The sequence below is a fragment of the Orycteropus afer genome, unplaced genomic scaffold (genome assembly GCF_000298275.1).
Source record: "Orycteropus afer afer isolate SDZICR_OR568_19922 unplaced genomic scaffold, OryAfe1.0 scaffold00193, whole genome shotgun sequence".
Lineage (NCBI taxonomy): Eukaryota > Metazoa > Chordata > Mammalia > Tubulidentata > Orycteropodidae > Orycteropus > Orycteropus afer.
The window spans coordinates 361,036-380,389 of NW_006921780.1; the positions used below are offsets into that span (position 1 = coordinate 361,036).

Here is a 19,354-nt window from a genome sequence, read left to right on the forward strand (position 1 = left end):
TATCCCCCCCAACTGGGTCCCTGTGGCTGACTGTTCCTCTGTCTGTCTTCCTGTCTTTTAATCCCCTTTCTCCTGCTCTTCTGGCCTGCTTCTTTGGGTGTCCCTGAGTTTCCCCTCCTCACCTAATCCCTTCCACTGATTGCTCTTCTCTTTGGCTTCCTGGGTTTTATCCCCTTTCTCCGGTACTTTCTTCCAGTACTGGAAGTTAAAGGAAGCCAGCGAGTAGATAGCCTTGTATACAGAGAGTAGATAGCCTTCCTTCTAAAGTAGATAGCCTTGTATACAGCTTACATGTGACCACCTGTGTCCATTTGATGATTAGAAGTTGGGGAGGTGTAACAATGAAAAAACATGAGAGGATGGGCTAGGTGGTCTGAAGTACAATGAGCTGAGTGGACTCCTGAGCTTACCGGCATTGAATTGAGGGCTAGGGATGAGAGAGAAAAGGTGCTGGCTGGTCTGAAGTGAAGAGAGGAGTGTGAACTCCCAAGCTTGCAGCTAGTACCCATAATGTAGCTTGGATGGACAGGGCTGAGCTGACCAGAACCCTACCAAATGAACAGAAAGATGTTTGATATTATGACGTAAATTGCTGGAATCTGATGGCTTGCTCTGGACTAGACTTTGTTTATGGATGCAGATGCTCAAAGTTCCAATAGGAACAGAAGATTCTTCAGAGAAACGAACATGTTTATCTTCAGAGAAAGGAACATAGTTTGACAGGGTTGGGCAATTTAGAAATTGGCTATCTAAAATGGGGGGATCTCACTGCCATCACGAGAGAATAGCTGGAGGTAGAGTGGAGTGGAGCATGTCCTTGGACCTAGCTTCTCTGTGCTGGATCTCTTTGGCAGAGACACTGGCTGAAAGGCAGTGGCAGGGAACCAAAAGGCACAAGCCAGAGTGGCGGGCTTGCTGGCCCATGGAGCAAGGAAGCTGAGTGTCTTTGGGCAGCAGCCTTGCTGGCAGAGTAGGGTGCACCTAGGTATACCTATCGGCAGAGCTAAAAGCTTTGGAACACTTGTCCAAGCAAGGCAGAGACCAGGCCAAGAGGCCAAGGGACAGAGAGGCATGTCTTATTTCATAGCACAGGGGAGACTGTCCCAACCAAAGAATTGTGTCCTGAGAACATTCCTGAACCTGAGCTGTAACCTGTTACTTCCCGAATAAACCCAATAGTTGTGAGTATTGTTTGTAAATTCTATGTGGCCTTGCGATGGATTATCCAACCAGCAGAGAAGTAGTGAGTGCAGTGGGAGGGATGGTTGGCGTTAGAATTGGTAAAAAGGTTTGGAAGGTGGCAGCATGTTTGGCCTCATAAGAATAAACCTTGGGCTGCTGGTGGTGATTCTGTCTCCCTCTTGTGAAGTTAGAGAAGGTCAGAAGATGCTGCCTCCATGTCCCTTTTGCAAACTTCCATTGGACTTAGCAACATTGACTAGGAAGAAAGGCCTGAAAATCTACTTCCAAAAATTAGCAAATGAAAACCTCATGGATCACAGCAGAATATTGTCTGGTATGGTGCTGGTAGGAGCTCTGGTGGTGCATTGCCTAAGGCATTTTACTGCTAACCAAAAGGATGGGATTCAAACCCACCAGCCACTCCTCAGAAGGAAGACAGTAATCTACTTCCATAGTGATACTGCCTCGGAAACCCAAGGAGTGGTTGTTATGAGTTGGAACGGAGTTGATGACAGTGAGTTTTTTTTTTTTTTTAATAGTGCTGGTAGATGAGAAGATGGTTCAGAACCAAGCAATGATTTTTTTCCATTGTACATCAGGTTGTCATGACTCAGAGTCAACTGGTCAGCAACTAAATAACAAACAAAACAGGTTGTTGTCTGATGTATTTTGAGGGGTGAGTAATAGCAATTAGGGCCATCATGGCACTGAGCTGGATGGATCACAGCTATTTCTGGAATCCAGCTTTTGTCCCTAAGACAAGCTGGTACCTAGTTTATTTACCTCTGCACGTGTGCATATCCTGCTCTTCTGCTTTGCATATCACAGACACCAGCATTGTTTGTTGCTACTGATAATGAAGAAGTTGTTGTTGTTGTTTGCCATCGAGTCGGCCCCGACTTGGGTTTCTGAGGCAGTATCACTACAGAAGTAGGATTGCCCAACCTTCCTTCTGAAGAGTGGCTGGTGGGTTTGAACCGCCAGCCTTCTGGTGAGCAGTCAAGTGCCTTAGGCACTATGCTATCAGAGCTCCTCTTAATGAGGAAGTAGATGTTTGCATTCTAAACAGGTAGCCCCAGGATCTGGCTTTCTAGAATCTGCACCTCAGTAGGAGGATGCCTTGTTCCATTCCCTTACCTCCACCCCCGCCCAGCTCTGGTACTGAGCTTCATGAATCAGTAGAGGTGATAGACTTTCAAAAATAGACTGAATTTTTAGAGAAATAGAGATGGAAATGAAACCTAAATTTATTTTATTACAGTACTTCACTGAAGCCCATCTCTATTGCTGTTTCCACTTCCACAGGGCAAAAAGGAGCAAACAGGGGCAGAGAAGAAGAAGAAGCAGCCCCTGACATCTCTACTCCCAGCATTCACTCTGCACTCGATCTGGAGTAGGAGACTTCATTTTTGCACTGAGAGTCACTGTTCTGGCCTCACACCAGTACCATTCTGACTCCTCTCTCCAGACAGTTGGGACCCGGAGTTCTGGGACCTGCTCTAGTTTGACAGAATGATCTCATTGTCTCTGAGGAAGATGAAATGAAGTGGAGTGCCCAACTGCTCTGGATGAAGCTGTGTTTGACAGCTTAGGTTGACAGGGTTCCCCTTGGTTGGCTAGAAGGTTGTAGCTTTCAGTTCCAAAAGTGGAAAGAGCTCTGGAGAGAAAAGGTAAATCAAGTTCTCAGGCTGAACATAGTTAGAGCTTTACCAAAGCCCAGCTTGGACTTTCAGCCCTAGCAAACTTCAGACACCTTGCCAGATCCTTCCATCACTTTTTATTTTTTTCTTCCCCATGTTTATTTAAATCCAATCACTTCACTTTCTCTTATGCCTCTCATCTATCCAAAGTTTCATGTCAATCTATAGATTCCCTCCTGACACACACCGTATCCCCACTCTGACTTTAATAAGAAAATCTATATGAAATTAAAGGTTTATCTTGAATTTAGATAATTTTAAAGTTGATTAAAGTGAATATTTTTTTGTCTTTATAACCAATGCATTGACAATGGCGACTTTCATTTGAACTTGTTTGTGGAATCAAAGAAGGCAAGCTTTCATTAAAATTAGAAAGCATGTTTCCTTTCCAGAAGTATTACACAGCCATCAGCTTCTCTTTTCCCCATTTCTGGCATCTCAGAACTAGTGTGTCACCTTCAAACAGAGTGTGGGGCCTGCAGGATGAGGGAGGCTGGGAACAACACAGAAACAAGGTATCGTCATTCAGGGCACTCCTTTTATCTTCCTTTGAGTGTTTTGAATTAACAAAGACATCGATTCAATTATTCAAGGACAGATTCAAAATATAAAGATTCTAATGTGAAGAGAAAAAGCTGAGAGGAGAGATGTAATCAAAACCCCTGACATTGCAGGGCATTGCAAAGATGAACAATAACCTGCTCACCAAATCTCAGAGCAGGAGCTATCAAAGAAGTAGCTTTCAAATAAATCTATATACTGCATTGAGTATGTTGTGCAGCTGTGCAGGCATCTTGTCAGAGATACAAGCACAGGTCTAGGTTCAAGGAACAGTGAATGTGGCCCACTATGGAAATTCTCATGATCTTCAACTCCTAATTAGAGGACAAAAACCAGTTGCCATTGAGTTGACCCTGACTCATGATGACCCATGTGTGTCAGAGTAGAAATGTGCTACATAGAATTGATAATGGTTGATTTTTAGGAAATAGATCTTCAGGCCTTTTTCCAAGGGCTTCTAGGTGGATTCAGACCTCCAACCTTTTGTTAGTAAATGAGCACCACCATTCAGGGACTCCTAATTTAGAGGTTAACTCTGTCCACTCCCACTTAGATGACTACAATGAATGCCAATTCCTATATAGCAATGCTGGTGTTGGTGATCCAAACTATTGTCAAAACAAGCTAAAACTGGATAAGAAGAGACTGGGAAAAAAAAAAAAAAAAAAGGAATAAAGGAGAGACAGATGCTAGGAGAGATGGGGATGATAGACTTGACATTGGAGATTTGCCACCCATGATAGTTAAGGTTATATGTCAACCTGGCTGGGCCTGGTTTTGTGTGGCTGGAATGCTGGATGTAGTATTCCCAATGATGAGACTGGTAATAAACTCCATGGTGGAATCTAATGTGAGTAGCTGAGTAGCTGCCTTAGGGATGTGGTCTGCTTCTCAAACTCACTGCCATCGAGTTGGATCTGACTCATAGGAGTCATCTGACTCCTTGGGTTTCTGAGGTGGCACTTGACTGCTAACCAGAAGGCTGGCAGTTCAAATCCACCAGCCACTCCTCGGAAGGAAGGTTGGGCAATCTACTTCCGTAGGGATACTGCTTCAAAAACCCAAGGAAGGGTCACTATGAGTAGGGTCTAACTCAATGGCATGTAACAACAACAACATCACTATGATAGTAGATTGCCCAAGCTTCCTTCTGAGGAGTGGCTGGTGGGTTTGAACTGCCAGCCTTCTGGTTTGCAGTCAAATGCCTTAGGCACTATGCCACCAAAGGTCTTCGGCTTTTTGGCACACTTGGACCCTGCATGTGGCCAGGTCATAAGTAAATTGGTGCTGCATTGTCTGCCAATCTTGGGACTGTTTCTGGACTTGAACTAGTGACCTACCATGTTGCTTGATAATCTTGGGATTGTGTCATTTTACTTACTGACCTTGGGCTCATCAGCCTCAGCAGCCAGCAGCTGCCTGAGTTAAGAGACACCTCCAGCTCCAGTGGGCCAGGATCAAGAGGCAGAATTGAAGCTGAAGGTTGAGGGGTCTTCACCCATCCCTTAGAGCTGGCACTTTGAATTCAGACTTCTAGCTTCCAAAACTGTTAAAGAATAACTCCTATTTGTTAAAGCCATATATTTGTGGCTTTTTCTATTAGAATAGTACTAGAGAACACCTCTGAACTTTTCTTTTATGGTACTTCTTACTTATACTCAATACATTTATATGTGTGTAATTTCTCCCTTAGGTCCCTGAATGATATAAGTGGTCTACACTTGACTACTAATTACAAGGTTGGTGGTTTGACCCCACTCAGCTTTGCTGTGGAAGAAAGGCATGGAAATTTGCTTCTGTAATGATTACAGCCAAGAAAACCTATGGGGCTCATGTCTACTCTGTAACACATGGGGTTACCATGAGTCAGAATCCAGTCAATGGCAAAACAGCAACAAGCTATGCTGTTTATTGTTTAAAAAAAAAAATCTGCCTTGTTGTTGTTAAGTGTGCTGAGTCAATTCTCAACTCATAGTGACTCAGTGACTCATGTTACAGAGTTGAACTGCCCCATAGGGTTTTCTTGGTTGTAATCTTTATGGGAGCAGATCACCATTTTTTTTCTCATGATGCCACTGTGTGAGTTTGAATTGCTAACTTTTCAGTTAGCAGCTGAATGCTTAACCTTGAGAAGTCCTTGAGGGAAGGATCAAAGTCAATGTCATACTTGTATCCCCTAAAACTAACTCATTTCCTTAATTATACAGGTGTTCAACAATGCTTGTTGAATAAATATGTGTTTAAGCTCAAGTTTAAATAGCCAGTTTGAAAAACATTTGTAGACAATGAGAGAGAATGCAGAATGGAAAGTATCTGAGGTCAAGGTTAGACTGGAATGAAGGATACCTATTCTTGGAAACTTTGGGAAGCTGAGATGAACCAAAACCATTTCTAAAGTTTTAACCAAGTCATCTTCTTTCTCAGCTGAATAAAAGTGCAAGTGCACATGGTTACTGAAGGGTGAGACCTCCATTTGGTATCTGTACTCACCAGAAATACAAACCTTGAGGATGTTTCCTAGGGTTTCTCTCATTGCTGTATCATGTTGTTTTCCATGGTGAGTATAAGTCAGATCCACTGCCAGTCAAAAGCACTGTCTCTCCTTGGATGATTGGAGTCCATGGAGGATGGAAGGAAATCATAGGCTTGGGAGTAGTTGCAGAGGAGAAAAGTGTGAGGTGGAGGTGTTGCAGTCCTAGCACAGTGATTCATGTAAGATAGACTAGAGGAGTTTGGTTTGGAGAATTTGTAAGATGGGCCTTGGGGAAGATTGCTATTTCCTTAGGTTGTAGGTCTGTCCAGCTGAGCTCACCTCACCTCAAAGGACAATGGGTACTCAGTAGTTCATAGGAGCAGATAGACCTTTCAAAAGGCAACCCCAGAAGGACTTATTCATCATCAAAGAACAATCATGGGAGACTCACAAGTCCTCTTACCTTTTCCAGTGGGCCAGGTACTTAGGTAAGTAATCAGGAATCTCACCCCTTCTGGATTCCTGCCTAAGTTCATTTTGTTACATATGCTTGTCTAAGAGAACCTTTGTGGGGGATGGGCACGTGGTAGGGTAGAGATTGTAGAAGATGGAAGGAGTGTAGGAATTTTCAGGACAAGCATGCTGGGAAAAGAGTTCAAGCTATATTTTTGTTGACCAAAAGTGGAAGTAGATATGAGACACGAATAGGCTGTTGTCTGAATAGAAAATTACATTCGGTTAGCTTCAAAGAGTATAAGTGCAGGGAGATAGGTACTCCTAATTCCCCAAACCTCAAACATTCCACTCTTGTTACAAAAAATATGGGTCTTGCATGAAATCGGGCCCTAAGATCTTTTGAAACACTGTTGGATAGAAGCTGGAGAAGCTATTACTGAGGCTTTATTTTATTTTGTTTATCTGAGTGTTCTTTTTTTTTTTTTTAGTTTGTTGTTTTGAGGCTGTGAGAATTAGTAACACAAATTATTCACATTCTTCACCACTTAATGCTACTATCTAGCCTGGTCAAAGTTCAGTGCTTTGGTAGGTTAAGCATTCAATGAAAATTGAATTGCAAAGTGATATATCAGATTCTGCTAAGATGCAATAACTCATGAAGTTGGTAAAAGTCATAGGGGCAACTGCTCTGATGGCTCACAAAACCACTGACAAGTGTAGTAGATAAGAGCTGTCCATCAGTAACATGGAAAAGGCACTGAGAAGTTAGTCCCAATGCCCTCTGTTTAGACTGTTATCCACAAACACGTTTGAAAAAGTGAGGAAGGAAGATGGGGCAATCTACTTCCATAGTGATACTGCCTCGGAAACCCAAGGAGGGGTTGCTATGAGTCGGGTCTGACTTGACGGCAAATAGCAACAACAACAACAACATTCCCAGTTAAACAATCCAGTCCTAGGTAAAGAGATATCAGAGGAATGACGCTGAGGGTGGGCAAAAGGGTGAAGATTCTGGGAAAGGGTTTTCTTTCCTGATGAAAGAGTGAAACCAATTTGGGAGAGCTCTTTTACAATTCAGGCTCCCTATTCTCTCTTTACTCCATTTTCTTTAAGTTTTGATGCTTGAAGCTGTGGCAGTTATAAAGACATAAACAAAATCAATATTTGATTCATTCTTTGTTCTACAAATTGCCTATGGTCATCTAAATTCTGTGAAGTATAAATCAAAAATTATTTTCATTTTCATTATTTTATTTCTCAGAAGTAAAATCTTTTTGGAAAAGTGCATTTACTATAAAATTTTAAGTAGAATCTCTAAATGTGTCTTCTTCTTGGCACTCTTTATTCTTAGATAAGGCAGACCATCTACAGTGAAAGAGCGTCCAAATTATTATTTTTTTTTTAAAGGTTGAGACTTTAAATATTTTTTTTTTCTGAAAGAACTGCCCCAATAGGTCCTTTAGTTGTACCCAACTATAAAGAAAACACTTTCCCATTATTTTTGGGGCAAAAACCATAAGAGTAACCTGAATGCATATTTGAGATGAAGAAGTGAGATGTTCCGTTTGCTAACATAAAACATTGGTGAGAAACCTTAGCTAGGGTCGTGTCTCTGCAGAATTTATTTATTTATTTATTTTCCATTTCTCTCTTTAGAGGTTTAGGAGAAAGTGTCCTGCACTTTCACTGTTTCTTATACTTGGGGAAATGTATATATTCATCCTAGAATACTTGCTCTCAGAAGGAAGGTTGGGCAATCTGCTTCCATAGTGATACTGCCTTGGAAACCCAAGGAGGGGTTGCTATGAGTCAGATCCAACTCCATGGCAGTGAGTTTGGTTTGGAGAGCACTTGCTGTCACAGTAGATAACTGTGAGAACATGATGGACTAGATATTGATTTCTTACACAAGATGTTGTTGTAAATCATAACCCCCAGAATTTATTTATGTTAGTCTGTTATGTCCTGCTGGAACCATGCACCCAGTGGGTTCTGTTTCTCATGAAGAGAATGAAAATCCCCACTTCTCATGGTCCTGGGGGGCAGTTGAGGGGACTTGGGCAGTAGGTCTGACACTGAAGGGAAGGGAGAACTTCCTTCCTTTGATGTATGCAGTTAGGTTCCTTGATGGTCAGAGTAAACTGCCCCTATCTGTGCACATGGCCCTGTAGCAGGAGAAGGGACACCTTGTCAGAGCCTTTAGGAGGTTGGGACTGAGTCAATGGGTTCTGAGATTAACCCGATCTAGTCACTGATATAAGTCATTCTCTGTATTTTATTTTCCCCTCCATTATCTTACAGCCATTAAAAACAAAGTTTAATTCCACCCACCCCTGAGAAACAGGATAACACAAAGGCCAAATGCTCAGTCTGTAGACTCAGACAGAAACAGCTTTGAATTTTAGCTGTGTGACTCTTGGCAAACTGCATAAACTGTTAAGTCTCAATTCTCTCACCTGTGAAATGGGTACCATGAAAGCAACCACACAGGCTGTAATGTTGTAATGAGTTAAATAACTAAGTCCTCGATAAATGGTTGTGATTGTTTTATATGATTATGGCTACTTCTGAGAGCTCACTCCACTAGTTTAACCTAGAATATTCTTTTCCTTCAGCAAAGTCACACCTGTGCACCAAGGTAAAGATAAAAGCCCACCTCTTCTGTGAAACCTTTCCAGGTGCCTCTGGGCTGCAGTAGCCTCATTCTTTTGATTTAGAGCACTTATCATCATAGCAGCTTATTTGGAACTCATAACTAGACACACAGTAAGGGTTTATGTCAAATAATCTGTTTGAATCCTGACTCAGCCACTTTACTAGCTAAATAAACCCTAGGCAAATGCTGAAACCTATATGCCTTCATTAGGAGCTGCCTTCATTATGCCTTCTGTATACTGGGAGTTTTAATAGTTCAGCTCATTGGTTGTTGGAGGATCAGATACATTAATGCATGGAATATTCTTACAAGAGTCTTTTGAGTACTGTAAAAACTTATTATTATCACCACACCTTATCCTAAGACTCATTGCATAATATTTTTCTTGTATTGCCTGTCAAATAATCTTGCATTTTGGCTTTGACTTCTTAATCAATGACAGCTCTTGAGGGTGGAGGCTGTGTCCTCTATGTCTCTGTCTTAGTGGAGTCTAGTCCTATGCTATGTTAATTATCCATTCATTCACTATTTACTGAGTTCCTGTGATGTGCCAGTCACACTAATCACTCTTCCCTGTGTTACGGTCTGAGGATGCAGCTGGGAACTAGACAAACATGCTTAATAAATATTTAATGTATGAACAACTGACTGTCCTTTAATTCCCTAGCTTGAGCTTCTAGGAAATCAGGGCCTCACTTAGACAAATACTGACAAGAAGTACAAAAGCAGGAGGAAAAATATCAAAGGGAAACTTTTATCCTATTTCTTCTCTTCTCATGCTTTCTGCAAACATCAGAGAAGGTTTGATTTTAGAATACAGAGAAAGAAATAACTATTCTCAGCAGAAGGCCATTTCTACCTCATAGGTAGAATTAGGACATAATCCATTCACTAGGGACAAAGTTCATCTTGTACTCTGGGTCTTCAGGATCTGTGATTAAGGAGGCCATTAAATGAGTTTTTTTTTTTTTTGTAAATATATATATGAACAAAATACAGCCTATTTTGGGGATATGGAGAATGTTCTGTAGGCAGTTAGAAACAAAAGTGAATGAGGAACACATTTTAGAAATCAATTTTATTTTTTCCTCTTACTGTTAAATCAATATTCTTCTTCTTTGTTCATTTTCTGCTATTCTGAGCTAGAAGTAAATCTGTGAAAAAAGAAAAGCCCAGAGAAGAGATCTTTGGCTCATGGAAATGTCCAGATTTCTCAGTTAACAGAGGTCTTCCCACCTGATGTACCAAGTAGCAGCAGGGACACCCACAGCAACAGGGGTGTCTACTCTAGGACTTGAAGGAGGAGGAGTTCTCCAGGAGATGAGCCAATTTAATCCAGATCCAAAACAGGCCATGTCCACACCAGTCCCAAGGAGTGAGTTCAGTGGAGGACTTCTCTGAGTGTAACTGGTTGCATAAATGAAGTGAGAGGGGAAAGTGGAAGAATCTTTCCTAAAATGTTTCTTTCTTAATCTGAATCCTGGTGATGAAAGTTAGTATTGAATAGGATTGTTTACTTATGTTTTATTGACTATGCAAAAACATTCACTTGTGTGAATCATAACAAATTGTGAATAACATTCAGAAAAAATGGGAATTCCAGAACTTTTAATTGTGCTCATGAGAAACCTGTACATAGCCCAGGAGACTATCGTTTGAACAGAACAAGAAGAATAATGCATGGTTTAAAACCAAGAAGGGAGTGATTCAGGGTTGTATCCTTTCATCATACTTATTCAATCTGTATGCTGAGCAAATAATCTGAGAACCTGAATTATATGAAGAAGAACTTGGCACCAGGATTGGAGGAAAACTCATTAGCAACCTGTGATACACAGATGACACAACATTGCTTGCTGAAAGTGAGGATGACTTGAAGCACTTACTGATGAAGATTAAAGACTCTAGTCTTCACTATGGATTATACCTCAATATAAATAAAACAAAAATCATCACAGCTGGTCCAGTAAACAGCTTTGTGGTGGATGGAGAGAAGATTGAAGTTGTCAAGGATTTCATATTACTTGGTTCTACAATCAACACCAATGGAAATGACAGTCAAGATGTTAGACGACATATTACATTGGGCAAATCTGCTGCAAAAGACCTCTTTCAAGTGGTGAAGAGCAAAGATGTCTCCTTGAACACTATGGTGCACCTAACCCAAGCCATGGTATTTTCAATCCCCTCTTATGCATGCAAGAGCTGGACAATGAATAAGGGAGACCAAAGAAGAGTTGATGCTTTTGAATTGTGGTGTTGAAGAAGAATACTAAGAGTACGATGGTCTGCTAAAAGGACTAACAAATCTGTCCTGGAAGAAGTGCAGCCATAATGCTCCTTGGAAGTAGGAATGGCCAGACTTCATCTCACCTACTTTTGTCATGTTTTCAGAAGGAACCATTCCCTGGAGAAGGATGTCATGCTTAGTAAAGTGGAGGGTCAATGAAGAAGGGGAAGGCCCTCAACGAGATGGATAGACATAGTGGCTGCAACAATGGGCTCCGGTATAGCAGGGATCATAAGGCTGGCACAAAACCGGGTAGTGTTTCATTCTGCTGTGGATAGGGTCATTATGAGTCAGAGACGACTCGACACCTAACAACAACAATTTAAGTGCTGTTCTGGCATTCTGATGTGAATGGCTTCTCAAGGCTTCTGCTGAAATATTTCCAGAACTCTCCAGCCTTTGTTTTCCAAGGAAATCACAACTTTTTCTCCCTGGTATCAGACACCAGACAAGGCTGCAGTCCAGTTGAGATGGACATAATCTGAAGATGAACCTGAATCACTCCAGAATTGGACAGTTTCTCACTCAATGCAGAAATGCCCTCCTCTGACCTCTGATGCTTCCTGCTAGGCCACCTCCAGCTGGCCATCTTTCTGTCTGATGCAGCATTTCCGTCACTAGACAGCCCATACCTTATCCTACCTATATGAAAATATACTGACTCACCTGTCTCAAGGGAAACCACAGCCTTTGATCTGAGTAGGAGACAAACTGAGAGGTAAATTATAGCCCCAGCATGTTCATCCTGGAAAAAAGGACCATAAAATTTTTTTACTTAAGGTCCTAGAATCTAAAATTTGCTGCAGAAATCTCTCTCTATATATGTATATATATTGATTTTAAACCATATGTCAGACATAATGCCTGGTGCTGGGGGTTTAGTAGTAAGCAAAATTTGATGAACTATTATTGTAGTTGGGGAAACAGAAAGTGAACAGGAAATTAAATATAGAGTGAAAGTGCTCTGATAGTCTAGTAGGAGGTACATTAGACCCAGTTCTGAGGACTCAGAGAAGCTCCCCAGTGGAAGTAACATCAGAGTTCAAAGGATATCATTTGGGGACTCAGAACAGCACAGACAAAGGTGGAAGACAGTTACCATCATCATCACCATCATGATCAGCACCTTCATGACGTAAATGAATAAACAACTAACACTTGCCCTTCCTATGAATGTCAATTTTTTCCTATTCTATACTAGTGTTTGCATTGAATAATAACTATAATCCAGGCAATTTCCATGATTTTAGAGGAATAAAAAGATTAATAAAATATATCTTCTTTCTGAAAGGTGCTTGCAAGACAGTGCAAAGGACATACTTAAAATAAAAAATGAATCAATGTGATAAGGGCCACAGTGGTCATAGGCACAAGACGTCGTGGGAGCATAAAGAGTACCAAGTAGCCACCCAAGTTCTTTGTCTCCAAGCCCTGTGATCATTCTGTCATTCCTCAGTTGCCTTTATTTGTCCCATGAGGTGTGAGGGTATTAAACAGTACTTGAGAATATGAGCTGTAGAATCTCAAGGACCTGGATTCAAATCTTAACTCCAACTTTTAATAGTTGTGTGACTTTGGTCAAATACTTAGCTACCTTAGGCCTCAGTTCCAACACTGGTAAGAAGGAGGTAAACACAATATCCACTTTAAGGGAATGTTGATATTGATATATGTATTAATTCTATAATGATATAAAGAAATCTCAATTAATAGCAACTGTTACTGGTGTAGTGCCTAAAGCATTTGACTGCTAACCAGAAGGCTACTGATTCAAACCTATCAGCCACTCCTTGGAAGAAAAATTGGGCAATCTACTTCTGTAGAGATACCACCTCAGACCCAAGGAGGGGTCGCTATGAGTCGAATCAACTCAATGGCAGTGAGTTTTTGTGTTGTAATGGTTAAGGCATTTGGCTGTTGACCAAAAGTTCAGTGATTCAAGCCAATAAGCTACTTCTTGGAAGAAATATGAGGCAGTTTGCTTCCGTAAAGCTTTATAGCCATGGAAACCTAATGGGAATTGCTATAAGTTGGAATCAACTGGATAGCAGTAAGTTTGGTATTTTGGTTTGGTTATTATTTTACAACCATGAATAAGAAAGCACTTTATAATTGATATAATATTCTACCAACATTTTTGTATCCCTTATGACATTGGAACAGATTATTCTGCATAAGTTCAGAGCTGAAATATGTATTAGTTGATTATAGATCAAAGGGAAGTTGAAATTATAGCTTTTGTTTCTTTGTTTCTGGAATTATTTTTGTTGATTGAATAAATGAATTTAATGAGCAAATGAAACTTTATGTTTATGACATATAAGATATTCAAACAATGGCAAAAAAAAAAGTTTGCTTGCAACCACTGTTTAAAAGTTTAAATAGTTTGTGGTTGTTGTTGTTATGTGCCGTCAAGTCGGACCCGACTCATAGTGACCCCTCCTTGGATTTCCAAGGCAGTATCACTACGGAAGTAGATTGCCCCATCTTCCTTCCGAGGAGTGACTGATGGGTTTGAACCATGACCCTTCTGGTTAGCAGTCAAGTGCCTTAGGCACTAGGCTACCAGAGCTCCCTTAAAAAGTTTAGATAAGTTAAATATTGTTTTTGTTGTATTGAAGTCACTGACATAAATGTCTTCATTATTGATACTCAAGCTGTGGCTTTGTTTACAAACTTTCATCATGGAGCACATATACTCTGATTTAATAGGCAATTGCTTGACTACCAAGGACAATATTTAGGTTTTATGCTGAAGGATACTAATAATGATATTAGTGACAATGTAAGAAGTACAAAATTTTAGACTTTTAATATATAAAAAATAAACATTAAAAATTCTATAATTCTCAAACAATTTTTAAAATTATGGAATAATTCAAGTTATTTTAACTTTTTATTGTGATTTGGGTGGAGGTTTACAGAGCAAATCAGTTTTGTATTCAACAATTCATTTGCATTTTGTTTCATGTCATTAATTGTGCTTCCCACAATGTAACATCACTCATCCCATTTCCTCACTGTATTTCCCATTTTTTGTCTTCCTTCTTTTCTATCCCGTCCTCCATTTGGAACTTTGTCCTTAGGCAAATTCTGCCCTTTTGATGTTAAACAGTTGATTGTTCTAGGGAGTTTGTACCTTACTACTATTATTGTTTACCTTACAGGCCTGTCTAATGTATGAATTGAGAAGAATGCTAAGAGTACCATGGATTGCTAAAAGGACTAACAGATCTGTTCTGGGAGAAGTGGAGCCAGAACGCTTCTTTGAAGCAAGAATGGCCAGACTTCATCTCACCTGCTTTGGTTATGTTGACAGAAGGAACCATTCCCTGGAGAAGGATATCATGCTTGGTAAAATGGAGGGTCAATGAAAAAGGGGAAGACCCTCAACGAGGTGGATTGACACAGTGGCTGCAACGATGGGCTCAGGTATAGCAAGTATCATGAGACTGGCACAGGACTGGGAAGTGTTCGTTCTGCTGTGCACAAAGTTGTTATGAGTCAGAGATGACTCAACAGCACCTAATGACAACAACAACATTTGGCTAAAAGTTGAGCCACAGGGGTGAATTCAGTTCCAGACTTGAAGAGTGACTAAAAGTCATACTCTCCAGGGTTCTGCCAGTCTCTGTTTGACTAGTGAGCCTGAACTTTTTTTAAAAATTTTGTTCCACATTTTTCTTCTGCTCTATCTAGGACATTCTAATGTGATCCCTTTCAGAGAAGTTGGTAGCAGTAGCTGCGCACTACCTAGTTTTTCTTGTGTCAGGGTTATGGAGGCTAAGGTTCACATGATCCATTAGTTTTTGGATGAATTACTTCCATACATCTTTGATTTTCTTCACTCTTCTTTGCTTTGGATGGGAAGAGGCCAATAGTTTCACCTTAGATGGCTATTCACCTTTTAAGAACCTAGTCGCTACTCACCAAAGTAGGATGTAGATGATTATCTTGTGGACTATGTTGTGCCAATTGACCTTGATATTCCCTGAAATTTTTACAACTTCTTGAGCCCTTAGGCCCAGTGGTTCATTCCCTCAAGGTGTTGGGTATGTCAGATATATGTCAGTTTGTTGTACTGTTGTGGCCAGGTCCACTTCTGAAAAATTGGCCACTGAAAACTTTATGAATAGCAAGGAAATATTATCTGATATAGTGCCAGAAGATGAGGCCCTCAGGTTGGAAAGCACTCAAAACACAACCAGAGAAGAGCTGCTTCCTCAAAGTAGAGTCAACTTTAATGATGTGGATAGAGTAAAGCTTTTGGGACTTTTGTTTGCTGATGGGTCATGACTCAAAATGAGAAGAAAGAGCTGCAAACATCCATTAATAATCAGAATGAGGAATGTGTGGAGTATGAATCTAGGAAAACTGGAAGTTGTAAAAAATTAAATAGAACACACAAAGACAGATATCCTAGATACTAGTGAGCTGGACTACTAAAAAATAAATAAGCCAAACTCGCTGCTGTTGCATCAACTCATAGCAACCCCTACTTGGGTTTCTGAGGCAGTATCTCTACAGAAGTAGATTGCCCAACCTTCCTTCTGAAGAGTGGCTGGCTGGTGGGTTTGAACCGCCAGCCTTCTGGTTAGCAGTCAAATGCCTTAGGCACTATGCTACCAGAGCTCCCAGTTGGACTACTAGCATCTAGATATCCTAGACACTAGTGAGCTGGACTACTAGTGGAGTGACAACAAAAAGGGGAAGGCCCTCAACAAGATGGATTGACACAATGACTGCAACAATGGACTCTGGTATAGCAAAGATCATGGGGCTGGCACAGGACTGGGTAGTGTTTCATTCTGCTGTACATGGGCTCACTATGAGCCGGAGATGACTCGATAGCACCTAACAACAACAAGTGAGCTGGAATGGCTTGTACTGGCCATTTGAATCAGACAATCATATGATCTACTGTGCTGGGAATGACAGATTGAAGAGAAATGACACTTCAAGACCTACCTTGAAATACAATGGTTTCTATGATAGGATAATATCCATATGCCTACGAGGAAGACCTAGGAGCTCTGGTATCATAGTGCCTAAGGCACTTGACTGCTAACCAGAAGGCTAGCAGTTCAAACTCACCAGCCACTCCTAGAAAGGAAGGTGGGGCAATCTACTTCCATAGTGATACTGCCTCGAAACCCAAGGAGTCTCTATGAGTCGGGTCCGACTTGACGGCACATAACAACAACACAACAAGGAAGACCAACTAACACTACTATTATTCAGATTTAAGCACCAACCACAAAATATTCAGATTTAAACACCTACTACCAAAGCCAAAAATGAAGAAATTTAAGATTTTTACTAACTTCTGTAATCTGAAATTGACTGAACATGCAATCAAGATGTATTGATAATTATTGGTGATTGGAACACAGAAATTGAAAACAAAGAAGAAGCATTAGTAGTTGGAAAATATGGTTTTGGTGACAGAAATTATGCCAGACAACACATGGTGGAATTTTGCAAGACCAACTTATTCATTGCAAATGCCTTTTATAAACTACATAAACAGAAAATATACACATGGATCTCCCCAGATAGAATACACAGGAATCAAATTGACTCTATCTGTGGAAACAGACAATAGAAAAGCTCAGTATCACCAGTCAGAACAGGGCCAGAGGCCAACTGTGGAACAGACCATCAATTGTTCTTATTCAAGTTTAAGCTGAAGCTGAAGAAGATTGAAATAAGAGCTTGAGACCCAAAATATGACCTTGAGTATGCAAAAAAAAAAAAAACCCTCAATGCCATCGAGTCAGTTTCAACTAATAGGAAACTCCTTTGGGTTTCTAAGGTGGTGAATCTTTACTGAAGTGAATTGCCTAGTCTTCCTTCTGTGAAGTGGCAGGTGGGTTTGAACGGCCAACCTTCTGGTTAGCAGTAAAATGACTTAGGCACTAAGCCACCAGAGCTCTTTGACCTTGAGTATATCCTACTTGAATTTAGAGATCATCTGAAGAATAGATTTGATGCACCAAACACCAGTGACCAAAGACCAGATGAGTTATGGAATGAGATCATGAAGACCAGGTGAGTTGTGGGATGACTTACATGAGGAAAGCAAAAGGTCATTAGAAAGACAAGAAAGGAAGAGGAGAACAAAGTGGATGTCAGAAGAGACTTTGACAGTACTGTTGAATGGAAAGTAGCTAGAGTGACAGAAGAAATGAAGGATATAATCTGAACAGAAGATTTTAAAGAGCATCTTGAGTGGACAAAGGAAAATATTATACTTAACTATGCAAAGATCTGGAGTTAGAAAACCAAAAGGGAAGAACACACTTGGCATTTTTCAAGCTGAAAGAGTTGAGGAAACAATTCAAGCCTCGAGTTGCAATATTGAAATATTCTATGGGCAAAATATGGAATGATTCAGGAAACACCAAAAGAAGACGGAAAGAATACACAGTCATTTTACCAAAAAGAATTGGTTGATTGTTCAAACATTTCAGGAGGTAGCAGATGATCAAGAATCAATGGTAGTGAAGGAAGAAGTCTAAGCTTCACTGAAGGAATTGGGAAAAAAATAATTGAGATATTTCCAAAAATAGATGCAGCACTGGAGGTGCTCACCTGTTTATGTCAACAAATTTGCAAGACAGCTTCCTAGCCAAACAACTGGAAGAGATCCCTATTTGTGCCACTTCCAAAGAAAGATGGAAGAAAGATTATCTAACAGAATGCAGAAATTATTGAACCGTGTCATTAACATCAAATGCAAACAAAATTTTGCTGAAGATAATGCGGTAGTACATAGACAAGTAATTGTCAGAAATTCAAGCTGGATCCAGAAGAGGGCTTGGAACCAGAGATATCCTTGCTGATGTCAGATGAATTTTAGCTGAAAGCAAAGAATACCAGGAAGATAATTACCTGTGTTTTGTTGACTATGCAAAAGCATTCAACTGTGTGGATCATAACAAGTTATGGATAACATTGTGAAAAATGGGAATTCTAGAACACTTAATTGTGCTCATGAGGAACCTGTACATAGACCAAGAGACAATCATTCAAACGGAATAAGAGGATACTGAATGGTTTAAAATCAAGAAAGGTTTGTGTCAGGGTAGTATCCTTTCACTTTACTTACTTAATCTGTATGATAAGCAAATAATCTGAGAATTTGGACTATATGAAGAAGGACATGACATCAGGATTGAAGGAAGACTCATTAACAACCTGCAATATGCAGATGGCACAACCTTGCTTGCTGAAAGTGAAGATGACTTGAAGCACTTACTGATGAAGATCAAAGACTACAACCTTCAGTATGGATTATGCCTCAACATAAAGGAAACAAAGATCCTCAGAACTGGACTAATATTCAACATCATGACAAATGGAGAAAAGATTGAAGTAGTCAAGATTTTCATTTTACTTGGATCCACAATCAATGCTGGTGGAAGCAGCAATCAAGAAATCATATGATGTATTGCATTGGACAAATCTGCTGCAAGTGACCCCTTTATAGTGTTTAAGAGCAAAGATGTTACTTTGAGGACTAAAGTGCGCCTGTCCCCAGCCATGGTCTTTTCAGTAGCCTTATTTGCATGTGAGAGCTGCACAATGAGTAAAGAAGATGGCAGAAGAATCGATGCATTTGAATTGTGGGGTTGGAAAAGAATATTGAATGTACCATGGACTGCTAGAAGAATGAACACATCATTCTTGGAGGAAGTACAGCCAGAATGCTTCCTAGAAGCAAGAGTGACCAGACCATGTCTCATGTACTTCGGTTATACGGTCAGAAGGAACCATTCCCTGGAGAAGGATATCATCATGCTAGATAAAGTAGAGGGTCAGTGAAAAAGTGGAAGACCCTCAACGAGATGGATTGATACAGCAGCTGCAATGATGGGCTCACACTTGGCAACAATTATGAGGATGTGCAGGGACAGGCAGTGTTTTGTTCTGTTGTACATAGGGTGGCTATGAGTTGAAACTGACTCCATGGTACCTGATAACAACAACAATAAAGCCACTCATAAGCTTTTAAGACCCCAGTTGCTACTCAT

General features: G+C 40.4%; 1 pseudogene; it reads right to left on the reverse strand.

Annotated features, from left to right (window-relative positions):
- The window catches only part of LOC122150651, a 54,337-nt pseudogene that overhangs the window by 5,584 nt on the left and 29,399 nt on the right, over window positions 1-19,354 (reverse strand).